The 19144-nt window shown below is 35.6% G+C and overlaps 1 protein-coding gene across 3 annotated transcripts in view; it reads right to left on the reverse strand.

The window, feature by feature from the left end:
* Positions 1-19144, reverse strand: part of EBF4 (EBF family member 4) — a 55259-nt gene that overhangs the window by 20875 nt on the left and 15240 nt on the right. The gene's annotated exons all lie outside the window — the stretch shown is intronic.

Here is a 19144-nt window from a genome sequence, read left to right on the forward strand (position 1 = left end):
ATGTTCATAGGGGGCTCTGAAAAGCTCTTATATATTTCTGGATATCTAAAAGGCCATGTGTATGTGCAGGGAAGAGAACATGTCAGGAAAGATCTCCAAAGGCCCTAGTCTCTCATCTCTGGCTGACCCTGAAACTCTGCACAAGCAGGAAGTAAAGGTTAAGGCAAAGTTGTAACTTGCTGGGGCATTGAAGGCATGCCACAACACACACACAGAACATTTTGGCAAGGGTTGAAGACTTACTGGTTCAAGGCATTTAAGGAAATGCCTGTCCAAACATGAGCTGACCACTAACCTAACTGAACAGAAACTTCTGTGGCCACACATGACAGAAAATATAGACTCTATATAATCAGTCCAGGAAAGTCACTAAACAAACAAACAGCAACAGCAACAAACACTGGGAAGGGGGATATGATATCAAGAGTTACCACATTATATTATTAAAATATTGAGTTCTCAACAAATAATCATGAAACGTGCAAAGTAACAGGAAAGTATGGTCCAAATGTGAGACATAAAGCAGTCAATTGGAACTGTTCCTGAGCAAGTCCACATGTTAGACTTACTAGACAAAGACTTTAAATCAGCTATTATAAATACGTTTAAAGAACTAAAGGAAACCATGTCTAAAGAACTGAAGAAAAGTATGAGAATAATATCTCACCAAATAGGGAACATCAATAAGGAGATACAAATTATTATAAAGAACCAAATTTAAATTCTGGAGTTGAAAAGAAAAACAATTGAAATAAAAATTTTCTAGAAGAACTCAACAGCAGAAGAAAAATGAGTTGACAGAAGACAAATGTCAGTGAACTTAAGATAAGTCAATTGAGATTATACAGTTCTGGAACAGAAAGGAAAAAGAATGAAGACTGAACAGAGCCCATGATGTTGTGAGACACCATCAAACATACCAACATATGCATAATGGGGGTCTCAGCAGAAGAGAAGAAAGGAAAAGGGGCAGAAACAATGAAGAAATAATGACCAAAAACTTCCCAAGTTTGATGAAAAACCTTATCCCACACATACAAGAAGCTTAATGAACTCCAAGTAGTATGAACTCAAAAAGATCCACATGTAGACAGACGCATCATAATCAAACTATTGAAAGACAAAGACAAAGAAGGAATCTGGGAAGCAGTAAGGAAGAGAAGCAACTCATCATGTACAAGGGAGCCTGAATAAGATTAACAACTGACTTATTACCAGAAACCATGGAGGTCAGAAGACAGTGGGATGATATAAAGTGCTGAAAGAAAATGACTGTCAACCAAAAATTCTATATCCAGCAAAACTATCCTTCAAACATGAAGGATAAATTAAACAAAATTAAATAAACATGAAAGATTAAGACATTTCTAGATAAACAAAGACTGAAAAAATTCATCACCAACAGATCTTTCCTATAAGAAATAGTAATGGGAGTCCTTTAGTGTGAAATGAAAGGATACAAGACAGTAATTCGAATCCCCATGAAGAAATAAATAATACTGGTAAAAGTTAACTACTCAGGTAAATATAAAAGACATTATAAATGCATTTTTGTCTGTAAATATTTTGTTTTCCTACCTAACTTAAAATACAACTGTGGGCTTTGAGAGTCTGCCTGCTGATGCAGGGGACGCGGGTTCGTGCCCCGGTCCGGGAAGATCCCACATGCCGCGGAGCGGCTGGGCCCCTGAGCCATGGCCGCTGAGCCTGCGTGTCCAGAGCCTGTGCTCCTCAATGGGAGAGGCCACAACAGTGAGAGGCCCGCGTACCGCAAAAAAATAAAATAAAATAAAATAAAATAAAATAAAATAAAATAAAATAAAATACAACTGCACATGTGTGGGGGCAGGGGGTACATGGAACACTGTACTTTTTACTCACATCTTCTGTAAACCTAAAACTACTCTAAAAATAAAATCTATTAAAGAAAACATCAGAAAGCAGTAATTATAAAACTGTGTTGATGGGCTTATAATGTGTAAAGATATAATGTGATTGACAAGGATGTGACAAGGAGAGGAGGGGGAATGGAGCTATATTGGAGCTATATATGGAATCCATTATATATTATTTTATATACTTGTATACTTAATTTTGAAATTGTTTATATTCATCTAAAATAGATTGTCTTAGGGACTTCTCTGGTGGTCCAGTGGTAAAGGATCTGCCTTACAATGCAGGGGATGTGGGTTCGACCCCTAGTCGGGGAACTAAGATCCTACATGCTGCAGGGCAACTAAGCCTGTGTGCCACAACTACCGAGCTCATGTGCCTTAATGAGAGAGCCCACGTGCCACAAACCACAGAGCCCACATGCTCTGGAGCCCGCGCACCACAACTACAGAGCCCATGTGCCCTGGAGCCTGAGCACCACAACTACAGAAGAGAAAAACCTGCTGCCACAACTAGAGAGAAGCCCACATGCTGCAATGAAGAGCTTACATGCTGCAGTGAAAGATCCTGCATGCCTCAACGAAGATCCTCTGTGCCGCAACTAAGATCCAATGCAGCCAAGAATAAATAAATTAAAAAAGAAATAGATTGTCCTAAATTAAGACACCGAATGTAATTCCCAGGGCAACCACTAAGAAAAAAAGCAGTAATGGAGGAATAGAGCAACTATATATATGACAGATAGAAAACATAGCAAATGGCAGACATAAATCCTACTTCATCAGTAATTACATTAAATATAAATGGATTAAACACTCCAATTAAAAGGCAAAAGTTGGAAGAATGGATTAGAAAACATTATCTATATGCTGTTTATGTGAGATATAGTTTAGATTCAAAGATAGAAATAAGTTGATGATAAAAGGGTTGTAAAAGATTTGGAAAAGGGTTAAGAAAGCTCTAACCAAAAATTTCTGGAGCAGCTATATTAATATCACACAGAATAGACTTTAAGACAAAATTGTTACATAAGACAAAGACAGACATTTTATAATTATAAACATGTCAATCTATCAGAAATAACAATTATAAACATATGTGCACCTGATAATAGAGCTCCAAAATACATGCAGCAAAAAATGACAGAACCAAAGGAAGAAATAGATAATTCAACAATAATAGTTGCAGATTTCAATGCCCTACTTTCAATAATGGATAGAATGACTAGACAGAAGATCAACAAGGAAATAGAAGACTTGAACAGCACTCCTTATCGCAACTCACACAATAAATGAATTACATTTTACATAGCACCTTCAAGACTTAGCATAATAAAGATTTCATTTCCACCTACGGTGATCTAAATTAAACATGGTCTCCATAAAAATGACACACAATCAGAGTGTAAAGGCAACCTACAACGGCTTCCCTGGTGGCACAGTGGTTGAGAGTCTGCCTGCCGATGCGGGGGACACGGGTTCGTGCCCCGGTCCAGGAAGATCCCACATGTCGTGGAGCGGCTGGGCCTGTGAGCCATGGCCGCTGAGCCTGTGCATCCGGAGCCTGTGCTCCGCAACGGGAGAGGCCACACAGGAGAGGCACGTGTACCGCAAAAGAAAAAAAAAAAAAAAGGCAACCTACAATATGGGAGATAAGATTTGCAAATCATATATCTGATAAGGGGTTAATATCCATAATATATAAAGAACTCCTACAACTCAACAACAACACTACAACAAATAACCCAATTAAAAATTGGCAAAGGAATTCAATAGACATTTCTCCAAAGATGATGTATAAATGGCCAACAAGCATCTAAAAAGATGCTCAGCATCACTTGTCCTTAGAGAAATGCAAATCAAAACTATAATGATACATCATCTCACACATATTAGGGTGGCTACTATAAAAATGTAAAAAAACACAGAAAGTAACAAGTGTTGGTGAGGAAGTGGAGAAATCAGAAACCTGTGCACTGATGGTGGGATTATAAAATGGTGCAACTGCCATGGTAAAAAGTATAGTGTTTCTCAAAGAATTTAAAAAACAATCATATGATTCAGCAATCCCACTTCTGGTTATATATATCCAAAAAAACTGAAAGCAGGGTCTCAAAGAGATATTTTCACACTAATATTCATAGTAGCCAAGAGATGGAAGCATATGAATGTCTATCAATAGATGAATGTGGTATATACATAAAATGGAATATTATTCAGCTTTAAAAAAGAAGGAAATACACATAACGTAGCATCCTATTACATGCTACAACACGGATGAAACTTGAGGACACTATGCTAGTTACAAAAAGACTAATACTGCATGATTCCACTTATATGAGGTATAAGTATATAAGTATATATGTATAAAGTAGCCAAATTCATAGAAAAAGAAAGTAGAATGGTGGCTATGAGGACTAGGGAAGGGGAAAATGGGGAGTTGTTGCTTAATGGGCATAGAGTTTTTGTTTTGCAAGAAGTTCTGGAGATCTGTTGCACCACGATGTGAATATACTTAATAATACTGGATTGTACATTCAAAAATAGTAAAGATGACAAATTTTATATTATGTGATTATTTTTTTTACCATAATTTAAAAAATGACATGAGGAAGTAATTCTTTGGTAACACAGACAATCTAACTGTAAGGTTAATATGAAAAATATGATTAAGAATAGTTGGGAAAACATAGAGTAATGAAGAAAGAGTACTAGATCTACCAGTTACCAAAACATTTTATAAATCTTCAAAAAGTAAAAAAGCATCATATTTCCATATGAATAAATAGATAGTAGGTATAATAAAATAGGATGGAAAGTTCAGAAATACATGCAATTACATTTAGACTATAGCATGGGTGATATTTACAATTGGTGGGAGAAAATGGATTATTCAGTAATTGCTGTTGGGACAACTAGCAGCTATCAGAAAAAAATATATAGATGGACCCATATTTCCTACCGTTCACCAGGGTAAATTCCAAATGGATGATTTCCTCTTCCAGCATTATGGCAGACTACATATCTTGAAGTGCCTTCCCATTATAACTAGATCCTGTGCTTTTATCTAAAAGGTAAGGAAAATCTCCAAGGATATTAAAAATCAAAAACAAGTGAGTTGAAATCTGAGTGGAAACCATGAACTATAAGCTAACACAAATATTAGGGTTGTAGTGGTAGCAAATGCCAATATAAACACTGGGATGGAGAACAGAGACACCTCAGAGGAGGGCCCTGGATCCTCTGAGGAACCTAGAAAGGTCCCAGGTTGGTAGCACCCCCTGTTCCTGTTAGAATCAAACACAAATCCTTCCAGAAGAAAGCATACCCCATTTTGGACCTGATTTGGTTCAACAAAATATGAGCTAAAATTATCACTACTACAACAATAATACAAAAGCACCAAACCAAGGAACAAGCTTCATGAATGAGAGTCAGCAGAAGTAATGAACAATAGATTTAGAACCCCAAGGACTTTAGATATTGGAACTATCAAATAGAGAACGTTGTGTTAGTTTGTGCTGTACTTTTCAGCAGCAACAATGGAAATATTTTCAAATTGCTAAGTAAAAAAAAAACCACAAAAACTATCAATCTAGAATTATATTCCCAGGAAAACCATTTTTCAAGAAAGAGACTGATATAAAGACATTAATAGCAAAACAAAAGTGAGCGTGCTGTTTACCAACACAGACCTTCACTAAAGTACAAACTTCTTAAAAGATGTACTTCAGAAAGAGAGAAAATGACCCCAGAGGAAGTTGTGAGATGCACAGAGGAAAAGAAGAGCAACAAAATTTGGTAAATCTAAAGAAAAATTGTTCATCTATAACAAAAAGAATAATAACAATGTGTGGAATTTTAAAAGAATTAAATTTCTGTGCTACATGGCTTATAAATGTGACAGGGGTAATAAAACAATCTAAGATCAGTGGTGTGCTGATAAATGTTTAACAACCACTTCTGGGGGGGAAAACCCCTGATTTATAATGTTCGTTGATTTCTATGGTTATAAATATATATGTTTCCCCCATGGCTGATTTCAAGCTACCAATATGATGTCATTAAATATGGAGTTGAGAAGAGATGCTAACAGTTAGCTCCTATGGACCAGTATGAGCCAGCTCCAGCACACCACTGTCAAAAATCCTTGTATTAGTCAGGAAAGGAATTACAATTTTGTTAGGAGTATATAGTAAATGTCAAGGGTAATAAATAAAAGCACAGAAATGAAGTGAATAAACTTCTAAACCAGTAAATGGAAAAACTGAATAAGAAATACATTCACTACATCAAACAAAATATTCAATTTATTTTTTTAAATAGCAAGAAAGGAAAACAAAGAAACATGGAAGTGGAACAAATAGAAGGCTCAAAGCAAGATGGTAGAAAAGAGTTGAAATAAATCAATAATCTCAATAAGGTAAATGGATAAACTTGCCAGTTAAAAATAGACTAGATTAAAAAAATAAACTCAGTGATATACTGTTAAAAGAGAAATATCTGGGGCTTCCCTGGTGGCGCAGTGGTTGAGAGTCCGCCTGCCGATGCAGGGGACGCGGGTTCGTGCCCCGGTCTGGGAAGATCCCACATGCCGCAGAGCGGCTGGGCCGGTGAGCCATGGCCTCTGAGCCTGCGCGTCCGGAGCCTATGCTCCGCAACGGGAGAGGCCACAACAGTGAGAGGCCCGCGTACCGCAAAAAAAAAAAAAAAAAGAAAGAAAAATATCTAAAACATAAGGACACATAATGGCTGAAAATAAAAGGACAGAAAAAGGTATATGAGGCAAATATAACCAAAAGTTGAGAGATCCTTTAAATAATATCAGATAGGGAATTCCCTGGCAGTCCAGTGGTTAGGACTTGGCACTTTCACTGCTGGGGACCTGGGTTCAATCCCTGGTCAGGGAATAAGATCCCACAAGCCTCGGGGCATGGCCAAAAATAAATAAATAAATAAATAAATAATATCAGATAAAATAGACTTTAAAGCAAAACTATTATTAGAAATAAAGGATCAATGCTGATAAAAGGTTCAATCCAAAAGGAAGCTATAAGATTTTAAAACCTGTCCACATTTAACAAAATAGTCTCTCTCTCTCTCTCTCTCTCTCTCTCTCTATATATATATAATTAATTAATTTTATATTAATCTTCCACATGAAATTTCAGTTTATCTTTGTGGGATATAATTGATGAAACCCACAAAGGTAAGCTGAAAGTTCATGTGCAAGATTATAACCTGATCTCTCAATTTTTAATAGGTCAAGCAGACAAAGATAAATAAATACAGACCTGAACAACACAATTAATAATCTTGAAAAAATGGGCATATATAAAATGGTAGACTCCTAGATCCAAAAAGATCAATGAACTCCAAGCACAAGGAACATGAAGAAAACTACAACAAAGCACATCATAATCAAGTTGCTAAAAATGAATAATAAAGAAAAAAAATTTAAAGCAGCCAAAGATAAAAGAAATATGTACACAGGAATAAAGATAATAATGGTATCAGATTTCTTATTGGGAATGCAAGAGAAAAGACAGTGGAGCAACATCTTAAAACAACAACTACTACTACTACTGCCAACCTATAATTCTATACCCAGTGAAAATATCTTTCAAAAAATTACAAGAAATATTAAAGGATGCCCTTCAGGCATAAGAAAAATGATACAAGATGGAAATATGAATCTATGGAAAAGCATGAAGAGCAATAGAAATAGTTACATGGGTAAATATATGATATTTTTCATATAATCTAAATCTCTTTAAAAATAATTGACTGTTGAAACAAACATAATATCAATGTACTGTAGATTATAGAACATATATAAAAATAAAATTTAAGACAATAGCACGAAGTGGTATAATTGAAGGTACACTGCAATAAGTTAAAGATGTGTACTTTAAGCCCTAAATCAATTACTAAAATAACAAAATAAAGAATTTTGCTAATAAACCAACAAAGGAGATAAAGTTGAATAATAAAAAATACCTGAATAATCTAAAAGAGTAAAGAAAAAGGAAAAGAACAAAAAAGAGACCGAACACCATAGAAAGCAAATATCAAGGTGACAGACTCAAACTTAATCATATCAATAATCACATTAAATGTAAATGGTCTACACATACCAATTAAAAGGCAGAGATTATCAGATCAGATGAAAAACTGAATGACATGCTGACTATAAGAAACGCATGTTAAGGACTCAGGCAAAAAAAATATACAAATCAATTTTCACTGTAAAGTAAAGGAGCTGTTACAGTGGAGGATTACTGGACTGAATGTCAATATTATGACAGAAAAAAATATATATATGTGTCACCTTGGGTGTGTTACTTAACTTCTTGTCTCATATGTAAAATGGGATAGTAGTAGTATTGTTGGGAAATTATGTGAGATAGTATATGTAATGTAGAGCACTTAGAATGGTATATGGTTCAACCAAAGACTATATATGTGTTTGCTTTCTTCATGGTATTTTATTGTGTATATGCAATATAATTAATTTAGCTAGTTTCCCATTGATCAATGTATAGCATTTTCAATTCCTCTGCTATTCCAATGTTGTTGTCAATATCCGTACATATCCATTACCATTGGCCAAAAAAAAAGATAGTCTCCTTATTTTTCTCCTAGATTAGCTTTTCATATTTAGATTTTCATTATTCTTATGGTTGTTTGATTTTTGTATTTGGTTTGTATTAGAAATCTATGACTATTCCCACTGCCACCCTTAAGTAAAATAAATCACCCTTAAATAAAATAAAATAAATCTCAAAAGTAAGTTAGCTATGGTGTTAGAAGTTAGGACAGTGGTCACCTTTAAGGAAGAAAGAAAGGTATAATTATATTTACTGACCAGGGTGGTAGGTGTGTTCACTTTGCTGATATACAATGATCTATAAACTAATGATTTGTACATTTTTCTGTATACATGTTGTAGTGGTGTGCTAAAGCTGGTTCACCCTAGTTCATGAGGGCCAATTGCTAAACGGGAATTTGTGAGTCAAGTGTCAAACTGTTGGTAGCTTAAAATTAACCATTAAGAGAGTATTTACATCATTAATTTAACAAAAATTACAAATGAGCAATTTTTCTTTTCCCAAACTGTATGTATTTGTTATACTGCAATAAAAAAAGTTTAAAAAAAAGAAATGCATGTTAAATATAAAGACACAAATAGATTAAAAATAAAACAATGGAAAAGATTTATCATGCTAATACTAGTCAAAAGAAAGCTTGAATGGCTATATTACTATATCAAAGTAGATTTTACGGATTCATAATAAAGGGGTCAATTAAACAAGAGGACATAAAATAATCCTATACATCTATGTACCTAATAACAGTTTTTCAAATTATATGAAACAAGACTGATAGAACCTCAAGGAAAAATAGACAAATCCACAATAATAGTTGGTCATTCCAATACCCTTCTCTCAATAACAGAAAAATAAAACAGGCAAAAAGTCAGTCAGGATATAGTAGACTCAAACAACACTTATCAACTAATGTGGCCTATTTGATATTTATAGGACACTCCATCCAACAACAACAGAAAACACATTCTTCCCAAGTGCACACAAAACATTTATCAAGGCAGGCTATATTCTGGGCCATAAAATGCATCTCAAAAGATTCAAAAGGATTCAATTTATACAAAATATATATTCCTTGACAATTGAATTAAATTAGAAACAAGTAATGGAAATATCCTAAGAGAATCCCCAAACTTTTTGAAACTAAATAACGCATGGGTTAAAACAAAACTCAAAAGGGAAATCAGAAAGTACTTTTAATTAAATGGAAATGAAAACATAACATATCATGATTTGTGGTATGACCCTAAGGTAATACTTAGAGAGTAATGCATAGCACTAAAAGTCTGTTTTAGACAGAAGGAAAGGTCTTAAATAAATGACCTCAGTTTTAACTCTAGGAGACCAGAAAAAGGAGAGGAAATTAAGCCCAAAATAAGCAGAAGAAAGGAACTAATAAATATCAAAATAGGAAATAGATAAACAATGGGGAAAATCAATGAAACCAAAAGGTTCTTTTAGAAGGTCAATAAAATGGATAAACCTGTAGCCTGACTGATCAGGAAAAAAGAAGACACAATTTGCCAGTATCAGAAATGGGAGTGCTGACATCACTGCAGATTCTAGAGATATTGGATAGGGAATATTATAAACAATTTTGTGCCAACAAATTCAACAACTTATAAGAAATGGACAAATTCCTTGAAAGATACAAATTACCATAGTTCATTGTAGAAAAAGTAGATAGCCTATTCTATTAGAGACATTGAAATTATAGTTAAAATACTTGCCACAAAGAAAAGTCCAGGCTCAGATGGCTTCACTGGTGAATTCTACCAAGCACTTAAGGAAGAAGTAATACCAATTCTACACAAACTGTTCCAAAAAATTGAAGAGCTGGATATACCTCCCAACTAAATCTATAGGCCAGTATATCAGCACACCTGATACCAAAACCAGACAAAAAAGTTATAAGAAAATTAAAGACAAATATTCATCATGAACATTCAAAAACTCTAAACAAAATTTTATTAAATTGAATCCAACAATATATTAAAAAGATAATACACCATGACCAAGTGCAGCTCATCTGGGAAATGCAGGGTTGGTTTAACATCGGAAAACCAACTGATGTAATTCATCGTATTAAACTAAAAAAAATGATAATCTTAATAGATGCAGAAAAGCCCTTGACAAAAATCTAATACCAATTTCTGATAAAAACTCCAGTAACAAAAAATAGTAGAGAATTCTCTCAACCTGATAAAGGCATCTATGAAAAACCTATAGCTACACACACACACACACACACACACACACACATACATACATACATACATTAAAAACATACATAATGGTGAAAGACTGAGTAATTTCCACCTAAGATCAGGAACAAGATAAGTGTCCATCCTCACCACTGCTACTATCAACATTGTACTGGAAGGTCTAGCCAGTACAATCAGGCAAGAAAGATAAATAAAAGTCATCCAGATTGGAAAGGAATAAATAAAAGTGTCTTTATTTGCAGATGACATGATTGTCTATAAAGATAATCTGTTGGACTCTTTGAAAAGTTACTAGAACTAATAAGTGAGTTTAGCAAGGCTGCAGACTACAGAATCAGTTATACAAAAATTCATATTTATATATACCATAAATAAACCATTGGAAATTGAAATTTAAAACAGCATTTACAATAGCATCAAAATAAAGAAATACTAAAGGATAAATCTGAACAAGCGATGTGAAAGATCTGCATTCTAAAAACTACAAAATATTGATGAGAGAGATTGAGGACGATCTAAATAAATGGAGAGATATGCCTTGTTCATGGGTTGGAAGGCTCAATATTGTTAAGATATCAATTTTCCCAAATTAGTCTAGAGATTCAGAGTCCCAGTCAATATCTCAATGGAATTTTTTGTAGAAATTGACAAGTTGATGCCCAAATTCATATGGAAATGCAAAGAAAAGAGTTGCAATGAAGAAACAAAGTTGGAAGACCTATATTACCTGATTTCAAGAATTGTTATAAAGCAACAGTAATCAAAACAGTGTGGTATTGGCATAAAAGCTAGACTAAGGAATCAATGGAACAGAATAGAGGCCAGAAATAACCCCACACATATATAAACAATTGATTTTTTACAAAGTTTACAAGAAATGGTGCTGGAACATATATATATATATATATTGCAAAACAAATATATATTGCAAAACAAAACAAAACGTCTTGAATCTATACCTCTCATCATCTACAAAAATTAACTCAAAATGGTTCCTACTCCTAAACGTAAAACCTAGAACTACAAAACTTATAGAGGAAGGGGGAAATTTTCTGTGACCTTGGGTTAGGTAAAGATTTTTTAGCTATGACAACAAAAACACAATACACAAAAGAAAAAATTTATAATTTGGACTTTATCAAAATTAAAAACTCATGCTCTTCAAAAACACTCTTAAGAGAATGAAAAGACAAGCCACGGACTGGGAAAAATTTTCTGCAAAATATTTATCTGATTTTTATCCATAGTATATAAAGAACTCCCACAACTCAGAAATTAAAAAACAACCCTATAAAAAGGGAGGGGTGAACAAACACTTCCCCCCCAAAAAAATATAGATGGCAAATAAGCACATGAAAAGTTGTTCAACATCATTAGTCATTAGGGACATGCAAATTAAAACCATAATGAGATATCACTACACATCTATTAGAATGGCTAACATTAAAAACAGAGATCATTCTCATGCCGATGAGAATGTAGAGGAATTACAACTCTCACACTCTGCTGGTGGGAAACATAAAATGGTACAACCACTTTGGAAAATAGGCGACTACTTATGAAGTTAAACATATACTTGCCATACACATACACATATACATATACAACCATTCTACTCCTACTTATTTTAGCCAAGAGAAATGAAAGCACTTGTCCATATAAGGACTTGTACATAAATGTTTATAAAGCTTTATTTATAATAGACAAAAACCGGAAAGAACCCAAATGTCTATCAAGAGATGAAGGCATATTTTGCTATATTCATACAATGGAATACGACTCAGCAATAAAAAGAAATGAACTATTAATACATGTAACAAAGTGGATAACACAAAAAAATTATGCTGAGCAAAAGAAGCTAGACAAAAGAAAAAGCGCATACTGTATCATCCCATTTATATAAAACTCTAGAAAATGCAAACAAATCTATGATGACATAAAGCAGATCAACTGTTGCCTGAGGATGGAGGTAAGGGGAGAGAGGGAGAGATTCCGGGGGGGCATGAGAAAACTTTTGGGAATGAAGGATATGTTCACTATCTCAACTGTGGTGATGGTTTCATCAGTGTATACATATGTCAAAACTTTTCAAATTGTATGTCTTATGCCTGTTTTATTGAATATCAATTATACCTCATAAAGTTAATTTAAAAATAAAGAATAAGGAAACATACTTCTAAATAGCCCATGTATTAAAAGAGAAATCATAACAAATTTAACAATCCTTGGAACTGATAATGAAAATATGAGATATAATAATGTGACATAGGGACTTGCCTGATGGTCCAGTGGTAAAGAATCTGCTTTCCAATGCAGGGGATGAGGGTTTGATCCCTGGTCGGGGAACTAAGATCCCACATGCTGCGGGGCAACTAAGCCCCCGCGACACAACTACTGAGTTTGTGCACCTCAAGGAGAGAGCCCACGTGCCACAAACTACAGAGCTCCTGAGCCCTGGAGCCCACCTGCCACAACTAGAGAGAGAAAACCCGCATGCCACAACTAGAGAGAAGCCCGTGCGCTGCAACGAAGAGCCCACATGCTTCAACAAAAAGATTCTGCATGCCTCAACGAAGATCCTGCGTGCTGCAACTAAGACTCAAGGCAGCCAAAAAAATAAATAAAAAATAATGTGACATAGAGGAAACACAGTATTTTAAGGAAATGTCATAGCCTTAAATGACTATATTAGTAAAGAAGGTCAACAATTAATGAGCTAAACATCCAACTTAAGAAATTAAAAAAGAACAACAAAATAAACCCAAAGAACTAAGAAGGGAGATGATAAAGATAAATGTAAAATTAATGTAATGTGAAACAAACATTAGAAAAAGATTGATAAAGCTGTCAGTTTTTAGAAGACACAAATAAAAGTAAAAATTGCTAGCAAAACTCACCAAGGAGAAAGATATGATACAAACAATTAATATCAGAAATGGAAAAGGTTCACAGCTAAAGATACAGCAGAGGGACTTCCCTGGTGATCTAGGGGTTAAGAATCCACCTTCCAATGCAGGGGACGCAGGTTCGAACCCTGGTTGGGGAACTAGGATCCCATCTGCCTCAGGGCAACTAAGCCCACGCACTGCAACTACTGAGTCCACGTGCTCTGGAGCCCGCACACCACAACTAGAGAGCCCACATGCCACAACTACTGAGCCCACGTGTTCTGGAGCCCACGCAACACAACTAGAAAGCCCGCACAACGCAACTAGTGAGCCTGCACAGCATAACTAGAGAGAAGCCAGCAAGCCACAATGAAGAGCACACGTGCTGCAACTAAGACCCGATGCAGCCAAATAAATAAATATTTTTTAAAAAGATACAGCAGAGATCAAAAAGATAAGAGAACATTATGAACGACTTCATGGAAACAAATTTGAAAACTTAGGCACATTTTACAAATTCCTTTAAAAATGTAACTCATGAAAATAGAGTAAAAAAGAAATAAAAGGCCTAAATAGTCCTATGACCGTTAAAATATGAATAAATGACTTAAAAATCCTCTCCTCCTCAACCCCACAAACTAAAACCAAATTGTAACAAATTTTCAAGGAACAAATCATTACAAACTAATACAAATTCATTCAGCAAATAGTAAAAGAAAGAACATGCCCCGTCTAATTATTTAAGGGTCTTATACCACAGACTGTCAAAATCATACTAGGACATTGTAAGAAAAGAAAATTACAAGCCAATCGTGTTGAACATAAATGCAAAAATCCTAAATACTATTAACAAAGCAAATCCTGTAGCATTTAAAGAAGATAGTAAATCATCATCAAGCTAGGTTTATACCAGGAGTAGTTCAGTATCAGAAAATCCATTAATGAAATTCAGTACATTAACAGTTTAAAGAAGAAAAGCCATATGATCAATTCAATACATGTAGAGAAAAACAACACATGAAATTCAACATCTGTTCATGAAAAAAACCCAAAAAACAAAAATTAAAAAACTCTCATACCAACCATTTTTAACTTGATCAAGTATAGCTACCAAATAGCTACAATTAGCAACATTTTAAATGGTGAAACACTGGAAGCATTTTCTTTAAAATAAAAAACAAGCCAAGACTGCCCATTATCACTCCTTATTTTTTCAAGGTTGTACTTGAGGTTCTAGTCAGTGCAGTAATGTAAGAAAAATAAATAAAATGCAAAAGAATTGGATAGGAAAAACAAGTCATTTCTTACATGTCTGTCTCTATAGAAAAAACAAAACAAAAGAAATCTAAAGACAAATATCTACATGCAAATATCAATCGTATTTCTTTATACTATCAACAAAGACTTAGAAAACATAGCAAAAGATATAATTTACAATAACAACAAAATATAAATTGTACCTAGAAATAAGCTACCCATACAACTGAATGGTTCATTCCCTCACCTCTTCAAGTCCTTCCTCAAACTCCATCTTCTTAATTTGGCCTACTGTGACCACTCCATTTAAAACCACACCTCCCCCACCCCCAAATTCCAGATCAGTTTTATTTTTCTCTATTTTTTCCCACCTAACACCTTCTAACATACTTATAATTACTGTTTATTGCCCATCTCCCCAATGTCTTCTCTGTCCATGAATATGGATATTTTTTTCTGCTTTGTTTACTGTGGTATTCCTAGAACCTAGAACAGTGCCTGGTACATAGTAGATGCTCAATAAATATTTACTGAATGAGTGAATGAATGAAAGCAATAAGTGTATGTAGACTTTACTGAGAAAATTATAAACCTTTATTGAAAGGCTTTAAAGAAGATCTATATAAATGGAGAGATAAACCATATTCATGGATAGGAAGACTCAGTAGCATAAAGATGTGAATTCTCCTCCAAATTGATGTATAAGTTAACTGTACAAAACCCCCAGAGATATATGTGTGTGTGTGTGTGTGTGTGTGTGTGTGTGTGTGTGTGTGTTGGTGTGGAACTTTCTACATGGATTCTAAAATTTATATGGAAGCACAAAAGGCCAAAATAGTCAGTTCTTCCCTGAAGAACAAGAGAAGATGGGAACCTTATCCTACACGCTTGTCTGTATTATTTTTATATAGATATAGTGATTCAAACAATGCCATGTTAGCACAGAGATTATCAAATAGATCAAGAGAATAAAACACAAGAGTCTAGAATCGGACACACAAATAGAAGGAAACTTGATTTAGGACATAGGTGGCACTGAAGCTCAGTAAGAAAGGATGAGTTATTTAATAAATGATACTAGAATAATTAGTGATTCATAAACAAAAATAATTACATTGATACCTTAATTCACACCATGCCCCCAAATTAGCTCCACATGGATTACTAACCTAAATGTACAAGGAAAAACTGTGAAATCTTTAGAAGAAAATATAGGAGAATATCTTTATGACTCAGCATAGAGAAAGGTTTCTTAAACAAAATGCAGAATGAAATCCATGAGGAAAATATTGATAAATGCAACTACACTGAGTTACTTGATATACACTTCCCTGACAAAGGATCAGTATCTAGGATCTAAAAAGAATCATTAAAATCAATTATAATTCCTGGTGATTTCAGTATCAATGTAAATAGATGATAATTCTTCCACACATTCTTCTCTCCATTCCTTGAGTATCTCTCCTCCAATGACCTTCTCTCTACCCTCCCTTGGCCACACATTACCAATAAACGGAATTTCCGAATAATCCTACCTACAGACAACCCACTCCCTAACCACCAGCTCCAACCCCTTCTAGTACCTCAACTCTAGTAATTCTTGGCCCCATCAAAACCTATGTTCCATTCATCCTGCCTTCTCTTCACTCTCCCATAGTCCTCTCCTTTCTGAGCTTAAATTCCTTGTTCCATTTTTGTAAACACCCCTTGCTTACACTTTTCACTCTCTTGCCCTCTCATGTTTCATCGTATTCACATAGCAAACCCCTAACTCTGGCTATATGCAACCACTCAGCTGTTCTGCACCTGCACTTGTACAGCTCAGCAGGACTGGGGAAATTGCTCACTTTTAATTTATGACCACAGGTAATTCCCTGATGGTCCCGTGGTTAGGACTCGGTGCTTTCACTGCCATGGCCCCAGGTTCAATCTCTGGTTGGGGAACTAAGATCCCGCGAGCCACGTGGCGTGGCCCCAAAAACATAAATTTTAAAAATAAATAAATTTATGACCACAGATCTTAGGTGGGCCCTTAGTGCCACTTGGCAATCACAGAACATTTCCATCGTCCATTCACTCTCTTGGACAACTGTTTCATGCCCTAGTGTCTCCCTCTCCATCCTCATCCTCAACTGTTGACCTTGCTTCCTATTTCACTGAGAAAACAAAGCAATCAGAAAAGAACATCCGTAAGCTCCTATGTTGGATATTCCCATTTACCCATGTCCAGGTTCTCTATCTTCCCTGCTGCCTCCATGGATAACGTCTGTGCTCTCAGCTAAAGCCAGTCCTCCACGTGTGCAGGAGAAACCCTGCCCTTCGCTGATTAGAGGACATTGCTTCAGCCATTCTCCCTTCTAACACTTGCATCATAATTTTCCATTTCCTACTGGGTTTTTGTCATCAGCATCTGAACAAGCTATATCTTTTTCTTGGCCTTACACTGTGCTCCTATCACCACCCTGTTCCATCCTGTTTCTTTGATCCCTTTAGGGTGAAAGTCCAGAGTTCCTTTAGTCACTGTCTCTAATCTCTCTTCTCCCATTCTCTCTTAGACATACTCCTATCAGAATTCTGCCCCTTTTGCCACTGAAATGGCTCCTGTTGAGGTCACCAATGTCCCCCACATTGCTAAATCTAATGATTAACCCTTAGTCTTTTTATCATATCCATGAGCAGCATTTGATGCAGTTGACTATTGCCTCCTTTTGGGATAATTTTTCTATCTAGACTTCTGGGACTCCACTCCCCTGATTTTCCTTCTACTTTACTGGCAGCTGCTTCTCATTTTCCTTTGCTGGTTACACATCTCCATGACCTCTCAACATTGGACACCTCAGAATGCAGTTCTCGGACCTCTCATGTTTTCTTACAACACTCGTTCCCTCAATGATTTCATTCATTCAAATCTACATCTGTAGCCTGGACCTTCCCCTCGAGAGCCACACTCATGTGTTCAGCTCTTTTTCAACATCTCCACCTGGAGGTTTAGCAAGAACCTTAAATGTCATATGTCTCTCCTTCCATAACAAATCCTGTCAGTTCTGCCTATGAAGTGTATCCAGAATCCAACCACTTCTTACAAACTTCTCTATAACATCCCTTCTGTTGCAGCCTCCATCATCTCTCCTGGATTATTGTCATGGTTTCCTAACTCATCTCCCTGTCTCCACCCTTGCTTCCTGCGGGTCATCTTCAACACAGGAGCTAGAGTTAAAAACTTGTCAAAACATAAAGCAGGTCATATCATTCTTCTCAAACACCCCCACTGGCTTCCATGTCATCCAGAATAAAAGTCAAAGTCCTTACAGTGGTTTACAAGAATGGCCTACATGCAACCTACAAGGCCCTGCATGGTCTGGCCTTCCTCCTGCCCCACCCATTGTATCTCTGACATCTTCATCTCCTACTGTCCCCCTCATTCCAGTCACCTGGGCCTTCTTGCTGTTCCTAAAACACAACAAGTACACTCTTTTTTTTTTTTTTTTTTAACAAGTACACTCTTGCCAAGAACATTCTTCTCCCAGATTCATACTTGGCTCGCTCCTTTATTTCCTTCAGGTCTTGGCTCAAATGTCATAGTTTCAGTGAGGTCTTCCTTAAATACTCTAAAATTGCAGTAGCCCCTTCCTGGGCACTCTCTGATCTTTCCTGATGGCTTTCTTTTTCTCCTTAGCTGTTATTACCATCTAACATGATGTACATTTTATTCAGTTAGTTTATGTCTATCTCTCCTACTAGATTGTAAGCCCATCGACACAAGACTTTTTGTCTGCGTTGGTCACTGCTTAATCCACAGCATATAGAAGAGACCCTGGCACAGGGTCCATATTAACAGTAGATGTTAACATTTAACAATAGATGTTAAAAAATTATTTGTTGAATGAATAAACAACATACTAATCGGCCAGAATACGACAACAGGCATTCTCAAAATAGCTGGTACGAATATCAATTGGTATAATCTCCACAGAGGACAAACTGGCAGTAACTATCAAAAGTACAAATGCACATCTCCTTTGACCCAGAAATTCTGCTTCTAGTAATTTCCTTTATATAAATTCACACATGTGCTAAGTGACACATGGACAAAGTAATTCACGACAGCATATTTTATCCCTGAAAAAGAATGAAAACAGCCAAAATGTCCAGCAATAGAGACTAAAGAAATTATAGTTCATCCATACAATGGAATATTTTGCAGTAGAAAAAAGAATAAGGAGACTGCTTGTGTCTGCATTTTCTTGCACAGACTATCTCAGGAAGGATACCCA

Source organism: Pseudorca crassidens, chromosome 15 (genome assembly GCF_039906515.1).
Source record: "Pseudorca crassidens isolate mPseCra1 chromosome 15, mPseCra1.hap1, whole genome shotgun sequence".
Lineage (NCBI taxonomy): Eukaryota > Metazoa > Chordata > Mammalia > Artiodactyla > Delphinidae > Pseudorca > Pseudorca crassidens.